Source organism: Lepisosteus platostomus, chromosome 4 (genome assembly GCF_059453375.1).
Source record: "Lepisosteus platostomus isolate fLepPlt1 chromosome 4, fLepPlt1.hap1, whole genome shotgun sequence".
Classification (NCBI taxonomy): domain Eukaryota; kingdom Metazoa; phylum Chordata; class Actinopteri; order Semionotiformes; family Lepisosteidae; genus Lepisosteus; species Lepisosteus platostomus.
Window position 1 is genome coordinate 74,600,999 of NC_142614.1, and position 26,403 is coordinate 74,627,401.

A 26,403-nucleotide genomic window follows, 5' to 3' on the forward strand; every position below is an offset into this window, starting at 1 on the left:
AAGAGAACCCAGTTGCGTGCAATAAATGACTATAAAAAAAGCCATTAAACAGGTATATAACCTCCCAGTTAAAAGTGCAGTTGTACTTATTTCATCCCATGTAGTTTATTGTGTTTGGTTCCAGCCATCAATTTATCCCTGTATTTTTGTAAATCTTTTATGTACACCCTAAATTTTGTTTTTGAAGGTTCTGGATTAGAATAACTTTGACTTCAGGCATTATATTACCAGGCTGAAATCTTTCTACTGACTTTGACTTCGATCGTAAAAACGATCGAGGCAATTGTAATCTTATTCCTTCTGTTTTTTTAATCAAAATCTGGTGAAATTACAGATACTGACGAGCATTACTGTTTGAATTATATCGTTCAGTTTGAACTACTTTTCATTCAGGCAGACGTTATTTTCTTCAGTTTGCGGCATTTTGAGTTGTAAAGGGGCTTTTTAAAATATACCGTATAAATTCTGAAGAATTTCATTCCTACTTTTGGCACCACATATTCTTCATTTCTACAAAGATTATTTCTTTCTTTTTGAAAATTTGGCCTACTTTAGAGATGACGATATGCTTTTTCACTGACAAGTTTAAAAAAATAAGACATTACACAGAGGCAGAGTAGTGCCCACAGTCTTATTTAATGCAGACTTCCTCATACTGGCGTAACACTCTAACCAGCTACATTATAGATTATCATTGAATATATTTTGTATAGGAATGACGGCATTGAGGCCTTAGGCAGATTTCTGGTATCCTGTCAGATTTGTTTAAATAAAATAGTCACACTTTCCTACAACATTCCCCAACATTTTTTGCAAGAAATCCTTCCACAACAGAAGGAAAAAAGACATCTTTAACTGTTTCAAAGCTATTCATAAAAAGTAGCTTTATACTGTATATTATGGCTTCTGAAAATTAAAATGCTTATTTTCTTCTTTTTCAGGAGGCTTAAGGCTTTAAAGGGGCCTTTGTTTCTGCTGACCAAATATCTGCATATTTGGTTGTAGCAGAGGTCACAGAGCACTGAACAAACCGTTTTTTGAAATACAGGAAAGTCTTTGTATGAAGACATCTCATGGTAAAAAACCGGTATTTAATGAAAGTGTTTATTTCATCATGAGTAAATTCATCAGCATCAAAGAGGCAGCAAACAGACCACTGAGAGGTGTCTTCCCCTATGTGCAGAAGACTGAAATCAATGGTAAATGAACGAGCAAAGTGCTTTATTGATACAGAAGCAAGCACAGAAAACACGATATAATATTAAATTAATAAAAAATCGAAAAACTTCCGACTTTGTGCCAAAATTTCACATGTGCAGTGAAGAGAAAGAACGCCCCCCCCCCCCCAGCACAAACACACACCCTGAGCTCCACCCCGTCCACATCCCGCCTAAGGACCGCAATAAGCCAGTATGAGAAAGAGCCGCACAGATAAACACACCCACAGCCACACTCGCACTCCCACAGACTCCCCCAGATTTAATAAGGCGGCTGGAATTTCCCTCCGCGGTTAGCTCTCTCTTCCATGGAGGGCTCTGAACGCTAGAGGGGGAGCTGAGCTGTGCAGGAGCACGGAGCTCGGGAGGCACCCGGGAGTGACAGCGACCCTGCTGCTGCCGGCCTGAACGAGCCAGAGCAGAGGCCTCAGACAGCTGCAGTTCAAAGGTCAGGAGGCTGGCAACAGCGGAGAGCCCATTTATTGTGGTGCTCCTGAAAGGCAGGGGCGGGCAGACCGCGAGGGGAGGGGGAGGCAGAGAACTTTTCGCTGCCTCCGTGCTGAGATGCGGTGCAGTTAAAACCTCTCTGGAGGCAGTTTAATATCAAGCACGGGATTATTGGGGATTTTTTTCCGCCTTTCCAAGGGCCTGTTCTGTCATTTAAATGTCTGAGGAATAATTGAATGAATTATCATAAAATTTTGACAAATTCATTGACTCGGCCAGGGAGCGAGCAAGACTTTCCTTCCATTTTCTCCTAATAAGACATGACATTTGAAATTAGTTTATGTGGCGGTTAGACCTTTTGCTTTTTTTTTCTGCAGTTGGGGAACAAATGAGCAGCAAGAGGACAGTGGTAACCTTAACTGCCATCCAAAGACCTTCCTGCAGAGACGGAGCTCACACTTGCAGTTCCTAGAGTCAGGTGCCCATCCCTCTTCGTGCACAAACACGTTGCTTGAACCCTTTTCATTTTCCTCAGTGCGTGGCCAGTGTAAATATTGCCTGGGCTTCATTGCTCCTTGCCGAAAGCGCAGTTTAGGAGCTGGCTCCGGTGTAACTGTTTCCTCACGTTTCGGTGAAAAACAGTGTTGCCAAAGGGGAAATGCAGGGGGATCATTTGAGGACCTGAATTAGTGCTGTCTAATGTGCTGTCTAGTGCTTTCTAGTGCTTTCTAATCAACAGAGGCTCTGTCTCCAGTTCGTCTCCTTTCCTTCAACACCACCACATTCGTGTAGTTTTCAGCCTCCTGCTATTCTCCGCCATTAAGGCGCAACAGTATTGCGACACAGTACTGAAAATGTGTGTTGGATTTGCTTTTATTGTATAATTAGTATAATCAATTAGATGAATTACGTTCAGTGCCTGGCAAAAAGTATGCCACTGCTGTCTTGTTTAGCTGAATGCCGAACGACGTTCATCCTTTTTTTTTAAAGTGAATATTTTTAATCAAAACCTGAATGCTCAAATTGAAAACCCTCGGCTAAAATAATTAAGTACAAATTCATGGCACAGTCCTTCCTCTTCTTGAATCAGTTCTTGAGGGAAGCGGCTTTGGCATCAATTACAGCTGTGAGTCTTACTGGACAAGACTCTAACGGCATGACACACCAGGAGGGTGTGTGTTTTCAATCTTTCTTCCAGACACACGGCACAAGCTCCTGCCAGGCAGGTTAGGGATTGTAACTGGACAGCAGTTTTCAAGTCTTGGCACAGACGTTCCATCAGATTCAATTCAGGACCTCAACGGGGCCGGTCAAGGACATTCTCTTCCTTCTTGTTAGAAACCACTCCAGTGTAACTTTGGCCTCGTGCTGCCGCTGGGTCACTGTCCTGCTGAACCTTCTGTCCCAGTTTAAGTCTTTAGCAGACTGTAGCAGGTTTTCCAGTGAGATCTCCCTGTGCTTTGCTCCATTCCTTTCTCCCTCAGTCTCTGACACACTCCCTGGTCCCTGCTGATCAGAAGCAGCCCCATAATGTAACGCTGCCCTCAACATGCTTGACAGCAGGGATCATGTTGAGTGGCTGATGCACTGTGTTGCTTGCACCAAATAGATTATGTGACATTTTTTAATAATTGCTTATACTTATATAGCACTTTTCTGGACACTCCACTCAAAGCACTTTACAGGTAATGAGGATCCCCTCCACCACCACCAGTGTGCAGCCCCACCTGGATGATGCATCAGCAGCTATAGTGCGCCAGTACACTCCCCACACACCATCTCTCAATGGGGAGGAGGACAGAGTGATGAAGCCAGTTCAGAGATGGGGATTATTAGGAGGCCATGACTGGTAAAGAACAATGGGAAATTTGGCCAGGACACCAGGGTTACACCCCAAGAAAAGCCCTGGGATTTTTATGACCACAGAGAGTCAGGACCCCATTTTTACGTCTCATCCAAAGGACAGCACCTGTTTACAGTATAGTGTCCCCGTCACTATACTGGGGTATTAGGACCCACATAGACCGCAGGGTGAGCACCCCCTGCTGGCCCCACTCACACCTCTTCCAGCAGCAGCCTTAGTTTTTCCCAGGAGTCTCCCATCCAGGTACTGACCAGGCTCACACCTGCTGAGCTTCAGTGGGTTGCCAGTTGTGAGTTGCAGGGTGATGCGGCTGCTGGCTTAGACCGAAATGTTTAGACCAAAATGTTTACATTTCATTGTGCCTAACCACAAAACCTTTTACCACATATTTGTAGTATCACTTAAAATGTTTTATGACGGATTCCATGCAGGATTTGAGGTGGGTTTACCACTCAGTCATGCAGGCCAGTTTTGTAGAGTGGCTGGAATATCTTTGATTCGTGGTCATTTTCTCTCAGCTCATTATCCTCTGTAGGTTTTTCCTGTCATGGTGCCTGGTGGGATCGCTATGGCATTCCTGACTTCTTGGGTCCTTCTTGCCCGGCTGTTCTGTTTAGGCCATTTTTGGGTGGTATGACACACATTCCACCTCTCATTGATTGACTTCACTGTGCTTAAAGGGATATATGCTTGAAATCTTTAATAATTATTCAAACCCTTTCTTCAGATATATTCTCCAGAATATATTTTATTCTGAGGGACCTTGAGGGAGCAGCCATATTGATCTGAAATTATGTGCACCACTATTACTGCACACAGAAAGAAGCAACTCAACTAACTGTGTGGCTCATCAAGGTAATTCTATCCACTTGAATTAATTTAGGTTTGGCACAGTAAAGGGTATGAATACTTACGCAATAAACATATTTTAGTTTTTGATTTCTGCTTGTAGTTGTTGCTGACACTAAACTTATTTCTGGCTGTTACACATTTTTAAAAATGTTTGGAACATTCAATTTTGATTGAAAACATTCATTTAAAAACATATGTATACATCATTTGTAATTCAATATAATGGACAACCCCAGAAAAGAAAGAACACAGAACTGCATCTCATTTAGACATCACTGGTGCAATTTGTATGTTAAACTATAAAGATATTGGCCAGTTTTCACATTTGCAGTACTCCTTTAGTGTGGGCGGAAGATATTTAAATTGAATTATAGAAGCTTATTTTTTTCTTCTTTTGTGATCCCTGAACATCGTATCTTTTAGTGTTAACTAGAGGGCATTTCTGAGGGAAACATCGTACAAAGAGGCAATCTGTAAATTTTGGCCATGCTTTGCATAACTATATTAGAACAGCCACAGCTAAAAAGAAAACTTTTTGCGGACTTTGCTTCGAAAAAGGACAGAAAATAGCAACGGATCCTGCAGAGTGCAATGTTACCACACTCACCACATCTGATTATTCCCCTTCTGCTGAAGTTGTTCCTTGCGGTGCACGCCGACGATTCTCTCTTTTCACTCTTTTCCCTTGAAAAAGAGGAAATTAATCACACCTGCATTTTCTGCATTTCCCAGCAAATGCCAGGATACGAGGCGGAATGAAAGGTTGAAGGGTCCTGTGGCCTGACTTTCTCTCAGCCCTGTTGTAATAGGAAAGGCAATGATTCATGGTAGTGCAATCTGTTTTGGAATTTTAGATGTTGTTTGTTTGAGTGAAAAGCCTTAGTGCTCTCCGAGTCGATCTCCCCGACAGAGACGAAGCAGGAGAGGTCCAAATCGTTAGGCTCCCGACACACTGAGCCGCTACGGGCCGCCGAGATTCCGGGATTTTGTTTATTCCGCCGGCGGACGCTGATTGCGCGCCGGCTGAGTGAAAACAAATCGGGTTTTGCCGACAGAAGAGAGGGCCGCACACCCAGCGCCCGCACCGCTCTGCCAACGCTTCAGTACTTCACAAAGATTTGTTCAACCCACCTTTCAGAGGCCAAATGGAGCGTGTTGCTTTCTGTGTAGATCTGATTTTGGAGTCTAGCAGCCATGAGAGCGTTCCCGCTCAGCGATGAAAGTCAGTCCTATAAAGCAGTAAGTGTTCACACAGGCTCTCATTAGAGAGCCACTCGTACTAACCCCCGGGCTTTGTAGCATAGGGCAGCAAGTGAACTTCAAATATTAGAGTGCATCAATCAATTCCAAGCCAGCTTTTAATGTCAGTTTTTTCTTCAGCTTTCTTTGAAAGTTTTACAGGCATGTCTGCTTTTAACTGCGCATGGTTCTGTCGGAGGGGCAGGGGTCACATTTATAGTTTTAATTCTGTTCCTCACATACATAAGAATGTTAAATAACCCAAAGACATAGAGCAGCTTAATATATGGAAATCCATCTCTCTGTATTCAGAAGGGCTTATTTGTTCCACATTTTATGGAAATCGCTTCATTTTTTGTTTCTTTACTTTTTTAGTAGGCAGGTAGGACACTCCCCCCTTTAAAACTGTAAACTACAATAATCTGTGAACCTTTTCATCTTTAGAAACAGTGCGAACATGGCCAACAATAATCCTTTAGTTAATGTAATTTGAAAGTAATCTGATTTTTATTTCTAAATTATTGACGCCATCACTGCACTTCACATTATTAAGCAGTAATTTTATAGATTTTTCCATTTGTACAAAATATACAGTATGCAGATTTCTAAACCAATGCAGATATAAGTACCTGCTTGTCTTATGTAATGTAAGTGGTTTGGCATAAAAGAAAAAAAAAATTCAATCACGTCTTTCTCAAAATAAAATTCAAGGACCACTGACCACTATGTTCGATATGTAAGCCCTCTTCCCAGATAGCCTCTGTGTATCCAGTCTTGTCAGAGTGCTGCCCAGTGGAGTAATTTCATCCTCCTTGTCTGCTGTATCCAAACGCACTCTTCCTGTTGGCCTTGATAGGCAGATGCTTTCAGGAACCTTCTGCCAGAGAGACTTGAACTGCATTTCAGCTCATTTCTTTCAGTGATTGTTTGCTTCAGGTTTTTTCATGTTTTATCCAGTAGCCCGAACAAGGTGATTTCAAACACGAGGAAGAGAAAGTAAAATACTTCTTCACAGTGATTTTTTTAATTTGGCATTTAATAGGATTTTCTGCATAATATTTAATTATAATCCAAGTTTTAATGTACACAATGTCCAGCTTTGTGTTCTATATATGTGTTCTATGTATATACTTTCCTTTCAGTGTGTATATTTAATTTGAACTTCTTATATTTCATTATATCTTCTATATTAGCTGTATAGATTCCACATAGGTTAGTGATAATATACCAAAATACTGCAGAATATTGTACATTCTTATTCATTAAAAAAAGAAACAATATGCAAATAAATTTCCTTTGAGCGAAATGAGGCACTCATTTAGTAAATATTGCAAAGGTTGTAGTTTGTTTGTATGTAGTTTGGGATTGTGAAGATTTAATCATTGTAGAAAATAGTCATTTTAAATGAAGGACCTAATAAAATATATACAATCCATTAACTGGAAACAATATACTGTAGCAGGTGATGCTTGACATGGGACATTTAGAGCTGCCTGATCTTGTCTAGCCTATTAGGTGTTCTTTGCATCATCAGGGAATAAATATAAAACATAAAGCAGTAAAAAGCAAAGGCAATATAAGCACATATGTCAATGTGCAGACAACAGCAGGTATTGATGAGGAAACTTAGCTTAGACTGGAATGAAGTACCACAAGGATCAGTATTGGAATCACCACTCTTTCTGGTTTGTATCAGTGATGTAGAATCAGCTCTTCAACATTGTTAGAGCAACAAACACTGTTTCAACAGCACCAGTCGCAGACAAAAATCTGGTAAGCAAAACCTAATGAAAGGAGCAACATGCAAATACTGCAGCAATAACACCCATTTTCACTATCAAAATCGTATCAGACAGAGACTCCTGCCCTGGTGAAAATGATAAAGGTACAGTATTAGCAACTCCAAGTGTGAGAAACATTTGTTTCAGACAAGACCGAAACTCTGAGGGCTAAAATATTATAGATGTACACAGAGCTACGGTAGGAGCAGAAGATTTAAATCTGACATCCTCCCCATTGAATATCCTTATCTTCAGCTGACGAGCTCAACATCTTTTTTTTAAAATAATGCAATTAATGCAACAGTCTTTAACAAAATAACAAGAATTAGAAGGGATTTGCAAAATTCTTAACACATCGATTTATACATTGTGTAGTTTTTAAATTTAATAACTGAAACGCATAGTCTGAGATATTAATATTACACTATAATCTATCAAGTAGAATTAAATTTAAAATTGGCTTTCACTTACCAATAGAGGTGGTTGGAACAAATGAATTGAATGCTTGTTAAAGAATGGAGGTTGTCTTGTGAGGTTATCGGTATGTCTCATCCTCTGACTGTCAGTGCCTGGTTGATCAGTGCATCAATGTGCACTTTTATCAAATTTTTCTGGAAAGTCACAGAATGTAATATTTATTTTATTGCATATGTGTGGTAGTTGTCTCCCAGATTTTATTTGATCATCAATTGTGCATACTAAAGCAATATACATTAAAGCAGTTATATGCAATACATATTATGTCCATTTAGTGGTTCCTATACTAATGGTTACAAAATTCCCTTTACAAAGAGAAATGAAATTCATATACAGTATATGAAAATAGGCCTATGTGATAATGTAAGTTAAAGCCTGTAGTAAAACATATCTAATCTGTCATATGCAATTGGTTTAGCACTGCACAGAGAAAATCAGTAAAATAAACACAGATGTGATTTCATTCAAATTGCCTTAACAGGGTTTATTGTTACTTATGGCTTTGAATGCCAATTTAAAAAAAAAACATCTTATTGAAAAATTAATATTTCTTTTTAGAATTTAACAGATTTTCATATCTTTCTGTTTGTTTAAAGCAATACTTATTATCATCAATTATTGTAAAGGGGAATTTGGGAAATAATAGAAAGGGAAGGTTTTCCAGGAAAAGCTGCGGTGAAACTCCAGTTAACTTGATCTATGTCAAGAAATGTAAATGAAAGGCTTTGTCTGAATTTAAGAGGTACTGCTACTATATGAAGTACAGGAATGTTTCGAGTAATTTAATGTCTGTCTGCTTTACATTTCTGTACAGGTGTGCTTATCTCTTCATGTTAGTTTCACATTCAGTATTTCCAACTTTATGTAGTTTCTGTTTAGATTCCCAGAACACTTCAGTTTACTTTTTGTGCACTTTTATTTTAATTTCAGCCAAGCGTACTAAGCACCCTTTATTGTTAAATGCAAACAAGGTGTTTTGACAAGGCTGACTTCAGAATGATTTGTTAATGAATCGAGCATTAGTCACGTGATTTAAGCTGTTGAAAGTCTGGTGAAAATTGCAAAAGAAAAATACAGAAGGGAAACATGATGTTCCATCTATGAAGAGAATAGGGCCCTCATGCCACTGATGTGGTACAGATGTTAAGGTTTTACAGACGCAATCTGTCATTGTGTGGGCCACAGTGATGATACCTCACCCAGATGAATGGGGAGGTCTAAGTGTGATGCTCTAGCCAGGAGTGTCTCACCACTACAGAGCTTCATTTCTATTGTTCGATAGTGACCTGACTGCATGGCCTGTCTGCATTTTTATACTAACAGAGCATTTACAAGCCTTTTAATGACATAAAGAAAAAAAATGTTGATAGAGTATCTGTTAATAAGAACAGATGTTAGCCTTTCACAAATTTGAAACAAACCCATACTGTACATCTTTTTAGTGGTTTTAGTAGCGTGTCAGTGTGTAAACCTTTTTACGAATGTTGTTATAAAGTTCTTACCTCACTTGATGCTCTTTCATCAGGGGGCTCGTCCTGATAATAATAATAATAATTGCTTACACTTATATAGCGCTTTTCTGGACACTCCACTCAAAGCGCTTTACAGGTAATGGGGACTCCCCTCCACCACCACCAATGTGCAGCATCCACCTGGATGATGCGACGGCAGCCATAGTGCGCCAGAACGCTCACCACACATCAGCTATCAGTGGGGAGGAGAGCAGAGTAATGTAGCCAATTCATAGAGGGGGATTATTAGGAGGCCATGATTAGTAAGGGCCAGCAACGTTCCAAACAAATGTTGGACAAAATGTGGGACAAAGGATAAAGCTTGACCTCATGCTACTCCATCAGCAATACTTTTTCTTGCATGATGAGACTGTAAACGTTACGTCACGGATGTGTGATGGAATAGCTGTGTGCTGAGCTGAGATGACATGTGGCATCTTGGACTCAGAGACCAGTGATCAGGCACAGGCCTGTCCAGGCAGTATAAGAGGGGTGGGAGAGAAGCCCTCAGGAGAGCAGACAGTTTAACTTCATAAAAGTAAAGTACCATCATAAAAATATAAAAAATGAAACAAATCGCTTAATGTGTAATTTGTAATTCTTTACAAATGGATATTTTTGCAACACACTATAATAAATATTATTAAAATAAAATGCAACGAAAACAACAAAACACCCAGCCTTGTTGAATCTATTGTTGATTGTTCAGATCTGCCTCATGAAATCAGATTCTGCTTTAATTGAAATCAGAAATTAAATGTTGACATAATTACAGAGGAAGGATTAAACACACAATCTGTTCTATTTCTTTTTTACACATTCACCTGTTCGCCAGATGTAATACAATACTTCTCTTCACCAAATGACAGTACTTTTAAGATAAGGCAGGAGCCAATAATGAATGTAATTTGCAGTATGTTGAATTTGAAAACCATTTTCCTACTCGTCTCCTTGTTTATTTCTGGATTTATCAGTCTGTAATAGTTTCATCCAGTGGTAATCAAGTGTGACTTGGAGTATTTTTAGCATTACAGATTACAAATTAAACTGCATAGTACTGTTCCATATTGACTGGGAGCATTTGGCATTTATTTAGAAATGTGTATTTTCACCCTACAGAGCATATAATTGGGTTTACTTGGTCTAGGTTCCAAAATAAGACTGATCTTAATTAATAAACAAATGACAAATAATATTCTCAGGATAGCAGCTCACAAATTACAAGGATAAACTAGGCAAGTACTGCATAATCTACACATGGATCTCTACAGGTTGGTAGTTAGACTGTCAGTCACCTTACCTTTTATGCTGTTAGACTGAACTTCATTGCCTCCTAAAAAACATAATATAATAAAAATGTCTGACGCTTCTGACGAAGGAAACTCTCCAGTGCTTTCAAACAACAGTTCCAAAAACACGGTTCCTGGTCTGGTATTAAACAAAATCAGTTACAAAATGCAAACACAGGCACATGAACAAATTCTGGAATATTCTGATTATCTTCTCTTGTTCCCATTGCCTCATTATTACATGATTTGAAGAGCACGTTTTCATTTAATGTTTTTTTTTTTTAGTTTAGTTTTAGTTTAGTTCAGGACAGCAAAGGAAATGTTGAATTTTGCCGGCACAGCTACCAGTGAGCTATATTTCTACAGATGACAAGGTCAACAGAAAAAAAATCAAAATGATATATTCACGATGGCACTGATGACTTAAGACAAAAATAACATTTTGAGCGAGGATAAGACTTTATAAACAACCCAGTAACTCATACTGTATGTTGCCGAAAAACAATTTTACCTCTGTGACATACCATTTCAGTTCCACACATTTTCTGAGTCTGGATATAGACTTAGTAATCATTTCTTTTTCTTCATCTTTTGGGGTTTCTGATCACCGGCTCCTACAGTAACCACTCACTTTCCCTCTGCTCATTTTGCATGCTTATGCCCATTCTTTTTCCAGGAGGGGTATTTGTTGGATTCTGTGAAATAACTAACGGATAAATACATTTACACTGCAGGATTTAACAAATGGGTTTTCTGATTTACCCTGGCAAAGCGGATGGATGGATTTTTAAAAACACCTCTACGAGAAGCTGAACGCGGCTCTGTCACTGCTTGGGGAGCGAAAGTATGAACTTACAAACACACGGAAAGAAAATCTCCATGTATTCCCTTTGATATGTATATTTCAAATTTCTTCTTAAATCGGATATTTTTTAGCATGTACAGTTTGAAATAAAATCCTGAGCTTGCTTTATCCCTCTCAACTCCTTTTATCTGGAATCAATGGTATTTTCATGTCCAGCTTTTGTACTGTAGGACTTTTCAATCATATCTGTTTTATACAGCGGCTTTTAGACTTATTCCAGTCTTTAATTTCGATACACATTTCAGATGTTACGGCAGCCTCCGTTCTTCTGATTTCTCCACCATCAGTACAAAAGTACATCTCCTTATGGAAATACTGTTTAAACCCCATGGGTTTCACGTCAGCAACATTTGTATCCCGTCCACAATGTCGCCCACATGTTTGATAGACACAGTCTCATGTGGACTTCTTGCACCATGAAACAGGAACTTGTCTGTCGACAAGCGGATCCTCCCCATCTGAGACAATGTACCTTATAATGTGCCCTGACGTCCACGTGACACCTCAGCCTGTTCTCAGCTCCACTGATTAGTGAAACGGACTGGAAACTCTCATTTTGCTGACACTAGTGTTGTGCTAGATACAGTAGTTGCACTGTCTGAGCTGGAGAATCAAAGAACCAGCTTCTGCCCCATTGCACAAAAGCCTGGCTTGCTAACAATGCAGCAACTTGCACCTTCACGTTAGCCATATTGGTCTCCATCATCTCAACCACAAGACACTAAAGAGCAAAACGTTTACAGTACATACAGTACAGATGTCCACATTACACTGTGTACATGGATGGAATAAATCTATGAAAACAAATAAGTTTCACTCAACTGGAGTTTGACCAGTTGTTTAAATGGGAAATGCACAGTACTTTGAAAATAAAGACAGTACACTGGTAATAGACAGGATACCTAAAGGATCATCGATGGACCAAAGTAAAACTGATCTGTGCAGAGAGGTAAAAGGGCAACTGAGAAAACCTCCTGTGAGACCAAGTCTCTGGGAGCCGTGGACACGAGAGCAGCTGAAAATCAAAGTTCAAGAGAGAATTTTGGGTAGCCCTTGGATCGATAAAATCTGGAGATAAAATTGCTAGAGAATTTTGGGGAGCAATTACATCAATATGCCGATTTACAGGCAGAAAATTAACCTGATGAAGAATTTTGACTGACGCTTAATTGTTTTTGATCACGTTTGTGCCACATCTCAAGGGAGTAAGAATGTCCATCACAGCCGCGAAGATATTTGCAGCATTTTGTTCAGAATTAATAGAATTAAGGTTCTATTAAATCAGTATTTTTAACTTCAGTTTTTGATAATGCAACAATTTCCCTTGATTAGTGAGTGATGTCTTCCAGAACGTGTGCTTGGCATCCCAATCCCACTTTAGCTCCTAGTTTGGAATTGTCTTGTAGTAAGTGTCCCACCAAAGCTGTCATTCTCCTGCACATTGTCTCTTATAGGTGTCATGTTGATTGTGTTTCCCAGTCTTGAAAGGAACCACATTTTCTGACAAAAGCAACACCCAGTGATTGCATGCCATCTGATTCAGTGTCACTGCTGGGGACTCCAGCTCCAGTACAGTAGGTCGATAAAGTCACAGCGCTATTATCATTATTAAAAGCACACTATAAAAATAATATTGATACTCTCCGTCGGTTATTGATTCAAGAAAATTCACGTGGACGAAATTGCTGATGTATAGAACGGAACTACATTTCAGATGCATGCTTTAATTTCTGTCATTTTCAGTATGGAACTGGGTCGTGGGAGCCTGGGACAAGCTATCCAGATATGTGTCAGAGCCAATACTCGGCCGTCGTTCACGAAATCCCTGGGCGACATCCTTGAGCCATTCAGCTTTTAGCAACCAAACAGCCAAACAACCAAATGACCGCCTTTCTTTTGCCAACTTTTAAGGAAAAGTGTTAAGGAAAGAAATATACAGTACATGCAGTACTTATATATACAACATAGGTTTAGATATGTTCATATACATTTTATCTAGAATAAGAACATACTATATTTATAAATATGTATACATTCTTCTGTAGGATTTGACTTTTCTTACACAGGTACTGTATAAAGATTTATACTCCGTTGCTTTACATATCAAAAGGTTTACTTAGTCAAACACATCCATTCATCTTTAATACATGTTAGTAGAAAACAAGTTCCCATGCTGGGATTATAGTATTTAGAAATACAGTACAAGTGACACATTTAGATGAAGTGCATGCTGCGTGGCAACTTCTTGCAAATATATCTTGTGCATTACGCCTCTGCAAGCAAACTCTGAAGCGCTCCACCACCTATCTACAAGTAGTGCTGAGAAATTAATATTCAAAGGTTAAGGTGTCTATGAAATGTACGTAATGAGCAACACTCATAGTTTGTTACTACGGGTTCTTTGCTTCTAATGTTAAGGATGGTGCATGGATAATTTACGATTCACATTGTCCCCACTGCAGGGATTAATTCTGAATTATTTATGCCCCTATATGCGCACAGAACTGAAACATTTTAGTTTAAGTCAGCTGCTCACTCATGGTCATGAAATTATGCAGACCTTGTTGCGAAAATGATGTTAGTCTCTTGTTATTTAAGTCACAGCATTTATTTCCAGTCCCCCTTAGGGAGGAAGGGCCAAGGAGGAAAATAATATGTTTTGTAAAAGTTACAAGCATTTGCTGTTTCCAGCGAGATAATTAATAACATTATTGTGTTTTGCTTGTGCACAAAGCTTCTTTGTTTTTCTGAACTTTCTTTTGGCCTGAATGATGTTCTGCTCCTCTCTTTGACATATTACATTTAAACCTGCATTTCTGACTCCCTTTATTAAATAACAGAAGTTGAGTGTTTTACATGTAAATCTGTGTCAAGTGTCAAGTCTTTAATTATGATTCAGCTTTGCTGAAATGAAAATGGATGAGCAGTTCAAATGGTGGAAATGAAAGGTGTTCCAGGTTAATATTTAATATTTACTGGAATCTTTATTGTTAATCATTTCAAATATTGTCAGGAAAATTAGCTAGAGGTGATTTTTTACTAACAGAAAGAAAGCAACAGACTAACAATAATTTTGTCAACATTTGTTTTAATAATACAGTTTTTAACATACTGTAATCGTGTTTTATTCTGCACAGACTGATCTGATCTATCATTTGAACCATTTGTATTAACTAGAACGAAAAAGCTTGTACAGGAAATGGAACTCAGTACTGTTTCGTTACTATTTTAATTTTGTTGTAAAAAACAAGCATAAAAGAATCAAAGATTTCTTATACTGTTACTCAAAAATGTTGAAATAATAGGCAATATGGAAACAGACCTTTTCTTATTTATCTCTAGGATACGTATGTATTATTTAAAAACTTTGTCATAATATTATTCCTGTTGTAGACATACTGAAATTAATCGTCATACATTTAAATTTTTAAAAGTCTTCGCTTGTACAGTATAATACTTTAAATGCCACTGCGAAAAAAAAACAGCAAACTCTGGAAATTGGTGGAAAAAATCTTTTATTTTTCCTTTTCCTACAAAGAAGGCAATTGGAGTCCCCACGGTTGTACTGGCAGCACATTTGAAATAACCATAAGATCAATGATACCTTTGTACAAAAGGTTCCCCATACAATTCAGCAATCGCTAATAAATTAGAAGGTCTGGAATATTGATGCTCAGCTCTGACTGTAACACAAAGAAGTGAATTTAGTAAAAGGCTGTGAAGGGTAATGAACAGTATTTTAAGTCGGCAGTTTAACCTCAGTGCCTGTCAACTGTGACCTTTTGTCAACCCCAATGAGAGCTTGATTTCTGACTTGTTTTCTTACCACAGTTTGCTACCAGCACACAGAGAGAGAAAGAAAGAGGGGAAGGTGGTGGGATTGCAGGAAGTGACTGGCAGAGCCTTTTAAAGGAAAAACGAAAGGCAACGTACTTTTAAAAACTCACAAACCCAGATGCATCCCGAGCCCAGCAGCGCCGGTGTGGTCGGGCGTGTGCGTTGACTCGGAGTGACCCGCTTGCCCCTCGCTCCCAGTCAGGAGGCGTTATTGACCCGCCTGGGAGCCCGCCTGACCCCTGGCTGACCCTGCGTTCACCTGGAGTTGACCTTGAAAGGAACCGTTGCTCCTGGAAATCAAGATGTAAATCAAGCCATCTTGTCCGCATGGTGGTTGATTAGAAATGATCGTCCTCTTCTCCTTTTCTTCACTGGGCGCGGACAGAAAAGAGAGACTTAGATTTAGAAACCCTCCAGCTGCTCTTCTTTATGTATAGTATTCAGATTTATGGGCCTCCTCCTTGATACTGGATTTTTTAACATTTATCATTATTGATCACAGCTGCACTTAAACCTTCCTATGACAATTGCTGTTTCAGTTGTTATGGGCTGTAATGAGGCGGGGGGTGATTTAAACATGCTCAAAAACCTTCTGTAATTACACATGAATAATCCATGAGCTCTCCAGCATGACAGCATTCGCAGTCAGCCTCAGGTTTGCCTGAACAGGCACTCCCAGGACATTTGCCTCCTGCTTTATTTATTTATTTTCTAGTGTCAGGAAAACTGAAGGGAAACTGTTGCACAACCTACAGACATTTTGTGTTTTCTGTTGCCAATACCAGGTTTCCTTTTTCCTTATAAATAAATCAGATTGAGTGGATTATCGCTTTCTCCACTGCTGGTTCAATCACCTAATGAACTTGACTCAAGATGAAAAAAAAGGAGAAACCCCCAAGTGTAACCCTTTCAAGGCAAAATTACTGAGAATAGAGAACGACATTGACTTTCAGTCCTTAATGTGTCCAGCAAAGTTCTGAAAACCCTCCAGTGGAGAATATGTGGGTTTAGATATACTGTAGGTTTGGGCGTGCTGACGCAAGGGATTAACAATTTTGGCAAGCACAATTTCCCCCTAAAAATTTGATCCGGAATGAAAGTGTAATGGAATCTGCAAACCTCAATTGCATGGTCTTGGCAACAGTAACAGTCACAAATAGAGAATTATTTTCATGAGATATCTATGAAGACACTGGATCGTTAGTGCTTTAAAAGACAGTCAATTGATATTGCCTGATCAAGAAGGTTGTACTGTATCTTGAAGGAGAATTGAAGAAGTTATATCAACTGTGTGATGAATAATAATAATAATACTCCACATCCACTAATAAGGATTATATATAATTCCACAGAAATTCCTGGGAGATACACAACAGCCATTCAGATTTATGAATGCAGACCCCTGCACAGTTAAACACGATTGGCTTTGCAGTTTAGAAACAACTGGAACTTGTGGCATTTTTTGAGAAATAAATGAATAAATCCACAATAAATGGACAGGATGTAAATTTAGCAAACCTTATATGATATTTTCCACAATTTAAACAAATGTATGCCCCTTCTCTTCAAGCTCATGTGAAAATGACTGCCCTTACTTGCTTAAACTTCTTTGGTTGTATGATCCCTCCCTCTTCCTTCTTGGGATACTGGGCTAGAGTTTCTGAATTTGTAGCGTGAGATACAACCGGACTAATGCTGCCAAACGCTCCAGCATAGAGGCAGGGGCTCTTGATTCTAGCCTGGAGAGATGCAAGTTCAATTCCTGGTTCAGTAGCTGCTGTTGTACCCATGCGCAGAGTACTTCATTCAGTTTGCTGTGTGTATGGATATCCAGGATGTTGTACAGTATATGACAACTGGTTTTCATCTTAATCATCAAACCACAATGTTCGACTTGTATTTCTGTGTCTTTCTTCTGAAATCACAGACTGTTTGATTTAATGCTGACCTGTACATCCATGCAAGGGGAGTCTGGTCCCTCCAAGTAGACTTCAGGATTTAATTTTTACCAATGTTCCCCTTAGACACAGTATATTGTATTTTGGTCCTATAATTACTTGCTTAATTACTACCTGGCATTTAGTAGACAGATTCACAAAATCCCAAGGGATATGACATTCCTCTTCTCCTGTTTTCCGCAATCATGAACTCCTCACAGGTAATTTTCCTTTCTCTTTTCCACACTAGAGCAACAAAGGGACACACAGTGTCTCACATATTTTAATAATATCTTTCTTCTTTCTTTCCAGGACTTGTAATGTCATTATGACTTGCTGGGCTGCCTTTTCCTTGGAACATAAGGACATTTAACCCACCTAGATGGTGTGGTTATCAAAAGTTAATTGATCTGAGGGCTTCATCTCTGTGTTTCTTGAAAGAAGCTACAGTATCATAATTGTACAGAGTACAAGACTACAACAGGACCTGATTGAATTACTGCAAACTTGTTAAAGTCATTGTTAAGGTCAACACAGCAAAATCCTTTGGAATTAACAGTGAAACTTTTAGGGGACACAACTGAAAACTAAAGTGGAAGTACTTTTAATACTGAGAACAGGACGGAACTGTTCGTGAAAAAGTACTGTTGGAGTATAGAACAGGCTACCCCTCCATGTCATTGACATGGAGGCTTCCATTGGGAACCAGCTGAATGAGATTCTTAGATCAATTACAGTAGCTACTGGCAAACAAACATTTTGATCTCGTTTGTAGTCTTTCATATGTTTTTATAATTCAGATCAACAGGCCTTTTCAACAACAGAACTTGGGGTTCCAGTGCAAATGAAAGAGCACTGATTTAACCACATTTCATCTGTGTCATCTTAAAGACCGTTCTAGATAACTGCCTAGAATACTTGGCTTTCCAGGCATCCTCTGTCTTTTTCAGAACATGAGGACATTTACCTCACAAATGATTGATGCAGATCAAGGAGAGACTAAAATGGGTCCATGTGGTTCACCTCTGCTAACATCTGCCTGATCAGAGGTTGCACCGCTCAAAATAATGCACACTCTCTTATTTGTTAAATATTTTTTCCATACTTACAGTTTACACTTTTACGTTCCTATAGCTTTTAATAATGAGAATTTGTTTTTTATGAGATTTTAAAAATGACATGTTATGCTATATATATGTTTATATATATACAGTATGTATATATACTGCATATCTACTCTCTGTGCTGCTTATTCTAAAACTTCTGCTTCTGGTTTAGTTCTAACTACTGCTTCCATAACTTTACAAGTAAGCAGAAGTAAGACAGATTGGTCGATAGTTTTCTGGTTCATGTTTGTCCTGAATTTAATGATTCAGTGCTGCATTTGCAAATCTGCACTCTGTGGGTACCCCTGCCATCCTCAGTGAGAGATAAAGTATCTTAGTGTACTCTTTCTATCTTTCATCTTGAGGACTCTGTAGTGAGCTCTCTTCCTTTTGATTTTTCTTCCTTAATTTTTTTATTTAACCATCTCAGGTCATGTTTGCCTTGGACTTAATTGCTGTAGGAATGAGTTCCTTTTCTGCAATTAAAATGATGTTTTTAAAGAGGAACCATCTTTCTTCTATTGACTCTGAACCCATCGGTTTCGAATTCAGAGTCAGTTCTGCATCATTCCCTCATTGTCTGCTTCTTTCTCATTCTAAACCCTAATAAGAGTAATGACCAGGCGGAAAACTATAAGATGTATTCATTCACAATATATAAAACAAAACAACACACAAAGAGTTATTTTCAGGTCTGTGAGTTGCAGAGCTCTACCTTCTACAGACAAAAATTCCCAGAATTCTGTACCTGTATTCTTCTTATACAGAACACCTTACAAAACACAGATGGAACCTGTGTTCTTAGAAACCACAATGCAGCTTACCTAAAACTTAATTTCCCTCTCTAAAATAATGCCCCCCAAATGGAAAGGAACCTGTTTCTCTGTTCTAGAGAAACTATTATTAATACAAGAGAGATATTTTAACAAGTGAAATATCAAGGTTACAAAATAAGAGATAATTTAGTGTTTTGTGCATAATTTAAAATGATAAAATGCATAATAATCTATGTGAAGAATTCGAAAAAGAAGTTATTGAAGAAATCTTTTTTTTGCATGTGAAAAAGAACAGTAAAAGAAATCTGGTTAGAATTTCAAGAAACACGTTTCTGGAGCAATTTATTTGTAATTGAAATTTAGAATAACACAAAACTAAAACGTTTTAAACAATGATCAACAAACAACTGCTCCACCTTCTGTTAGATACATAGATCTGAGCACCACCAGCCTGCTTCTAAACAGAAATCCTGTAGAAATAGTTTATCTGAGTACTGGAGTGTTACATGCTTCTCACTGGAGAGAAAACATTTTCCTGCCTTGAGGTGGATACACACAAGAAATTTGATACATATAAAAATGTATTATCACAAAACAAATGAGCTAAGGTATATAAGACAGCGGCTGATCTAATGGTTAAATAATAGGTTTAATTTCACAGATTGCAAGTTAAATTAGATGTTCCAATGCACTATTGCACGCCAAATATAATTATGCCTGAATACCTAATCTGAGGGAAGTGTATGCAAAGTATATAAATCCCTTTTCTTCCCCTGGGTTTTCATAAGAATAACATGCAAGAAACAGACAAAAGCAGCATCAAGCTCAAGAATTAACATAGCAAATTATCTGAAAAAAGCACAATAAATATTCTGATCTTATCGCTCTTAAAAATGTTGGATGTGGAACAGAGTCCAATAAAAACATACTCATTAATCTTCTGTAATTCCAAATGAACTTTTACAGGAAACTTTCTCTCCATTGACACACTGGTTCATTAGAAGGTCATTTTTTACATGCAGATACCACACTGACCTTGGTTGTGTTAACTCATTTAGTCAGACACGTTTCCCCGGATCTACAAAGGCCTGCGTGAAAGATATGAACTTGTAGGTCTTGTTTTGATTCTTTATGGTATAAAATCAAGAAAGAATTCTATGGTGAATATGCTATTCTCCATATTCACACCTATTCCAGTGTCATTGCTAAATAACCCTCTGAGCTCCTGAGTGTCATTCATCTGTTCACTTTTTTTTGCACGGACATGAAAGGTAAAAGAAACTTTAAACAATTCAAATTTTCCTTATACTTTTTTTGAATTGTAAATATTTGTAATTCTATTTCCTTTATCACCATGTGGTCCAATCACAGCTGAAATATTCCATATTAACATGGCCAGAATATGAATTTATCACAACAATTACAAAGCAAATCTGCAGGTTAATTATTTTTTTACAAGCAAACATTCATTCACAGCAACCAAATTCCAATTCATTTTATTCTACATACATTGCAACATTACATTAGGAAGCAATCTTTAGTGTAACTAAAACAAAGGACTCCATACCTGTGAATAAAACTCAATATAAACATGTTAAATTATGCAAAATGGATCATTATTGCAATTCATCCAATTTGGATCCAGCAAAAAAATGCAAAACAAGGCTTTTGAGTTACAAAATGTAACAAATATGTACTTACATATTTCAAATATACAGTACATTGCAAATATATATATTTTTTAAATTATTATTAATCAAATAATGGAACTGAGAGATTGTTCTAGAAGAATTTGGTTTCAGGTTGTGGTCACAGGTACCATTTGAAAAAAGCAGTTCAGAAACACAAGTATTTGTTAACCAGTGAGTTTGTATGTGTACATTAATGTAAAAAATAAATCTGTCCAAAACGTAAAGTAGTTACTGAAGCATTATCTTGGTCTAATTAATGACTTTAGGATTTAGAACACATTCTTGTACTGAGTTTAATTCTTTAAAGGACCATTTATTGAGGATGTATTTTGGTTCCAAGGTCAGGTTTGAATTGCTTATTGTGTTCTTAGAAGACTGGCATGATCTTGAGATGAGATGACTCCCCGAGCACTTTCAGATATGACTGTGCTTGTTGGAATCTAATATTTCAGACTTTTATAAGGAGTCAAGGGGAAAGTACAAGCAATCAAGGAACTTAAACACAAACATTTAAACTTAACCTCACTTGTTTACAAAGGGGAGGGAGCAAAAATGTTCATCTTGCAAGTGTAAACATTTTCCTATAAATACAGGCTCCTGCATGTCTAAATGCAATAGACTTTAGACATCATACAAAAACAGTGCTGTGGATAAATCATGCTTTATTATTCAGGCTGCACAAGGTGTTGTAGCCTACAATAAACAAGAGTATTTTGTAATTGTTAAGTGAAAATCCATTCACATATAAATAATTAGCGTTAACATAAAATATATACAAAAAATATCAACGGGAAAAAAGTTTTTCACTTTATCTTGGAGTTTTCCAAATTTATACTACATTCATTTTTTACTCCGATCTGAAATTATTCTTTTCAGAAGCTCTCTGTGCTCCTTGCTGTGCTTAGCTCAGTGCTGTATTTTCTGGCCCAAGTCACGTTTAGGACAGGTTGTTTTGGAGTCCAATCTGAAATTCTTTTTTCACAAACTCTCTGGGACCTGTGGCGCGGTGCATTGCGCGATAGTTGTATCCCCAAACTGAGTCGGTTGGATCAGTAGATGTCACCAAGCATTATATAATCTCATTTAATTGCAAGAGCTTTGATCAACGGTCTTGATTTTTTCCCACTCATACCTTTAGGTTTGGGGAACATCCGATTTTTTCAGAAAGTCTCTGGGGCCTGTGTGGCGCGGTGCACCGTTCGATAGTTGTATCCCGAAACTGAGTCAGTCGGATCAAGAGCTGTTACCAAGCATTAATGAATCTCATTTATTTGCAAGAGCTTGGATCAATGGTCTTGATTTTTTCCCACTCATAACTTTAGGTTTGGGGGAAATGTCAAAATCCGATGCCCAGAGAGTCTCAGATATAGATAGCGATATTCTCACTTGACACCCCAGGTAGAGTAAGGGTTTGCATTCACACACTGCTTAGACAATTTTTAAGATCAGCGCTGGATTTTGGGGCCCAGGTCAGGTTTAGAACGGGTGGTTTAGGAGACCAATCTTAATTTTTTTTTTTCAGAAACTATCTGGGACCTGTGTGGCGTGGTGCACCGTTCGATAGTTGTATCCCGAAACTGAGTCGGTCGATTCAAGGGTTGTCACCAAGGATTATTGAATTTCATTGGCAAGAGCTTTGATCAACGGTCTTGACTGTTCCCTACTCATACCTTTTGGTTTTGGGAACATTTCAAAATCCGATGCCCAGTATGCTTGTAAAGGAATGTTTATGTGAGCTGTATAGGAGCTTGCATTTGTGGACTCATAGAGCACATGCATAACATTAGAGGAGAAGAATGTACTCTGACATTTATTTTCTCAGAAATCAACTGTTTCAGTCTATGTGTTTTTGATGTCCAAAACACATGTTGGGAAAGTATGCAGTAGCTGAATGCTTAGAGGGGAAGGAGAAAGATACTGTGGGCTTACTAATTTACCAATTATTACACACCCATTTCTGAATTTTGCTACTAACGAGAAGCAACAGAACATGGCTACACTACATCATCATTCAGTTTTGCATAGTTCACCTGTAATCAAAACTGTCCAAAACTACCCCTTATAAAAGCTTTGAGTCTTTGAGATATGAGGTCAAATTATGAGTCAACAGTTTGTATTCTGAAAGACTACAAACACTTTGTTTGGCTCGGCTTAATCTTGGAGGGCATGACAGCAGTATTGATCTTGTTCTGCTACTTTCATAGTCTAAAATCCATTGCAGTATCCACCAGAGAAATATATGATGCTGTCTTCCTCATAGTTATTGTATGACAAAAAATGTTATGGTAATGGTATTCTCTTTCGACATTTCCTATTTGTCTTCCAACATTATAGTATATTTGACTGATTTGCATGGAGCATGATTTATGGTAACTCAGCAAATTTCATAATGCAATGGTAACCTGCATGTGTGAAGAAATTACAACTTTTTACACACACACCCCTTCAATTTAGCTTTCATTTATTTTTGTAAAGTACGGTAGATTTCCTCTTTACTCCACAGTGCAAACTCAGACATGGCTCTGCACTCCAACTGAGAATAAGAATAATTGCTTACACTTATATAGCACTTTTCTGGACACTCCACTCAAAGCGCTTGAGGATCCCCTCCACCACCACCAGTGTGCAGCCCCACCTGGATGATGCAACGGCAGCCATAGAGTACCAGAACGCTCCCCACACACCAGCTCTCAGTGGGGAGGAAAGCAGAGTGATGAAGTCAGTTCAGAGTTGGGGATTATTAGGAGGCCATGATTGGTAAAGGCCAATGGGAAATTTGGCCGGGGTTACACCCCTACTCTTTTCAAGAAACGCCCTGGGATTTTTAATGACCACAGAGAGTCAGGACCTCGGTTTAACATCTCATCCAAAGGACGGAGCCTGTTTACAGTATAGTGTCCCCGTCACTACACTGGGGCATTAGGACCCACACAGACCGCAGGGTGAGCGCCCCCTACTGGCCCCACTAACACCTCTTCCAGCAGCAACCTTAGCTTTCCCAGGAGTCTCCCATCCAGGTACTGACCAGGCTCACACCTGCTGAGTTTCAGTGGGTTGCCAGTTGTGAGCTGCAGGGTGATCTGGCTGCTATGGCTGACCCCATCATCAGACACAATCCAATGCCTCAGCTCACTGTGCAACACACAGTCCCAGCAATGTCTGGTCAATATTGTACATTACCACCTCCCCTGGAACTGGAGTGGATGTTGTTTATCTCCGGGGAGGAGATCCCATGTCTTTCAAGTCAAGTAGTGATTGCTGATCAGTATTAAAGGCCTCTTGAGTCATTCATATTTCATCCTCAAGCATGAATCTCATGTTCCAATACAGATAAACGATGAATGACTTAAACAATCCAATATGTTCATGTGTGCTGGATTTTGATCAACTTTGATTCTTTCTGGATAGCAGCTCTCTGACAACTTATTGTGCTTTTGGGGGGTGCTTTGCATTGTGCTGCACCTTTCTTGATTAAACGGGTCGTAATTTGAAAATGAAACTTTTACTGTATTTACTCATGCCAGTGTTTATTTTTTTAACAATTTATTGGAGCCATTTCCATGCTGGCATGCTGTTTTCTTCCTGTTTTGTGACAGAGACAGGTATTTGTCATAATCATTAGCTGGCGATTAAGAAGAGCCTTTTCCCTTTTTCATCACCTCTTGTTGGCATGGATTAGAGCATCAGAGCATTAAAATGCAGGCTGTCAGAAGGCGGTCTGTCCTGTCTGGAAGGTAATACAGAATCACTGGCAGCACAGTGATACATCAAGAATATAAAAAGGAAAGGAGGCTGCCAGCGGTGTCTTTTTTGAAAGTTGTTTTCTCGTTTGTTTCAATAAGCCATTGTCTTGAACGGTACAAAGTAGCAAAGGAATATCAAATGCTTTTCAGTTATTGAACACATCAGGAGAGAGTTGAAAGCCGGTGAGGAATACTGGAACCTCACTACGGTGACTCCCTCCCATCGTTTCTGGAGCCTTTTTGAAGACTTAAGACAATGCACTCAAAATGTGTAAACCTCTTCAGATGAGCCTGGCCTTTCCCTTTTAAACTGCACGTTCCCCTCCAGGGCCACTCAAACACTGGTTCCTCTGCGCACTTCTTACAGTGTCTTTGTCTTTCATGACTCCGGGGTGCTCTCTGTAGGATTGGGCTTTATAAAACAAGATGCTTTAATGGCAGTAAACAGCGCCCGACATGCAGCTTGCCTGGTAAAATACACAACAGATGCAAACCTCTTCTGCCCTGGCCTTTCTTTTTAATCTACTATTGAATGGAAAAAAGATATTGTTAAGGCACACTGCTCTCGTACCAGAACCTGTCGAGTGCTGGTGATCAGATCGTAGTCATAGCTTGATTTACAATTCCTGCCTCTCCTTCTTCCCCATTTACAAACGCGTTTTTGCTCTTCTCCTGCCTTACTTCTGTTGGTATGGTCATCACAACCCAAGTCACCCGAGAAAGGAAAACTGGAGTCGATCTTAACTGAGTTGGGCGTATAATGGGAAAGAACTGAAGTTCCTTAAAAAAATCTTTATAAAAAAGTGGGGGCAGGGTGGTGGCTCTGTGGCTCAGGATCTGCGCCAGTGGCTGTAAGGTTACTGGTTCATTTCCCGCAGCCTGCAGAGGAATCCTACTCTGTTGGGCCCCTGAGCAAGGCCCTTAACCCCAACTGCTCCAGAGGCGCTGTACAATGGCTGACCCTGCGCTCTGACCCCAAGCTTCTCCCCCTGTCTGTGTGTCTCATGGAGAGCAAGTTGGGGTATGCGAAAAGATGAATTCCTAATGCAAGAAATTGTATATGGCCAATAAAGCGATCTTATCTTTAGATACGTTCAGGACTATTACTGCCTGTTATTGATTTCTTGTTTTTTTAAAGAGCAATGAATAAAACTATTTACCTTGTATTCCCTAATTTTATTTTATGTTGGATTTATTTTATCTTCAGGATGACACCTCTCTGTCATCAAACACTGTCCATTTCAGAGCTCTCTCATAACCAGCATGGGCAAGCCACTATGTGTAACATGAAAAGCATCTTTTCTATAAATGATCGTTTCTGTTTGTTTTTTTTAATGCACACTGCTTGTGTAAAATGTTCTTTTACGCCCCTTTTAAATTCTTTGCCTGAACTGAAATTAGTTACTCTTTGTTTCAAATTTTCTTGTTTATTCTTTTGTTTCTACTTGTTTACTTTTGAGACAGCCTTAGTGAGGCATAATAAATACAGCCAAAGTCAAGGTTGTTAACCAGGTATTTGTAACAGCAACATTAAGAAACTTACTTTACAGAAACATGGCATGCCTTGTTCTTGTTTGTTGTTAGTCAGCATTTTAACATTTCTTAATGAAATTACATTGGCCAGCTACTTCTCTAGGAAGCAGGTGTTTTTTTATTAATGCCGGTAGTGTTCTCTGAAGAACATTTGCAGCACCTTAGTCCATTTCCTGAAATCATTTCATGATAGACTATTCCTATAGGGTTTTGAAAGCGTTGTTCATTCCTCAATCAT

General features: G+C 38.7%; 1 long non-coding RNA gene across 1 annotated transcript in view; it reads left to right on the forward strand.

Moving 5' to 3' along the window:
• Positions 1-1,494: 1,494 nt before the first annotated feature.
• The window catches only part of LOC148673819 (uncharacterized), a 35,394-nt gene continuing 10,485 nt past the window's right edge, over positions 1,495-26,403 (forward strand). The window contains exons 1-2 of the long non-coding RNA XR_015936222.1: positions 1,495-1,665; positions 2,042-2,142. This is a non-coding gene — a long non-coding RNA (uncharacterized LOC148673819). The remainder of the gene's footprint in view (positions 1,666-2,041; positions 2,143-26,403) is intronic.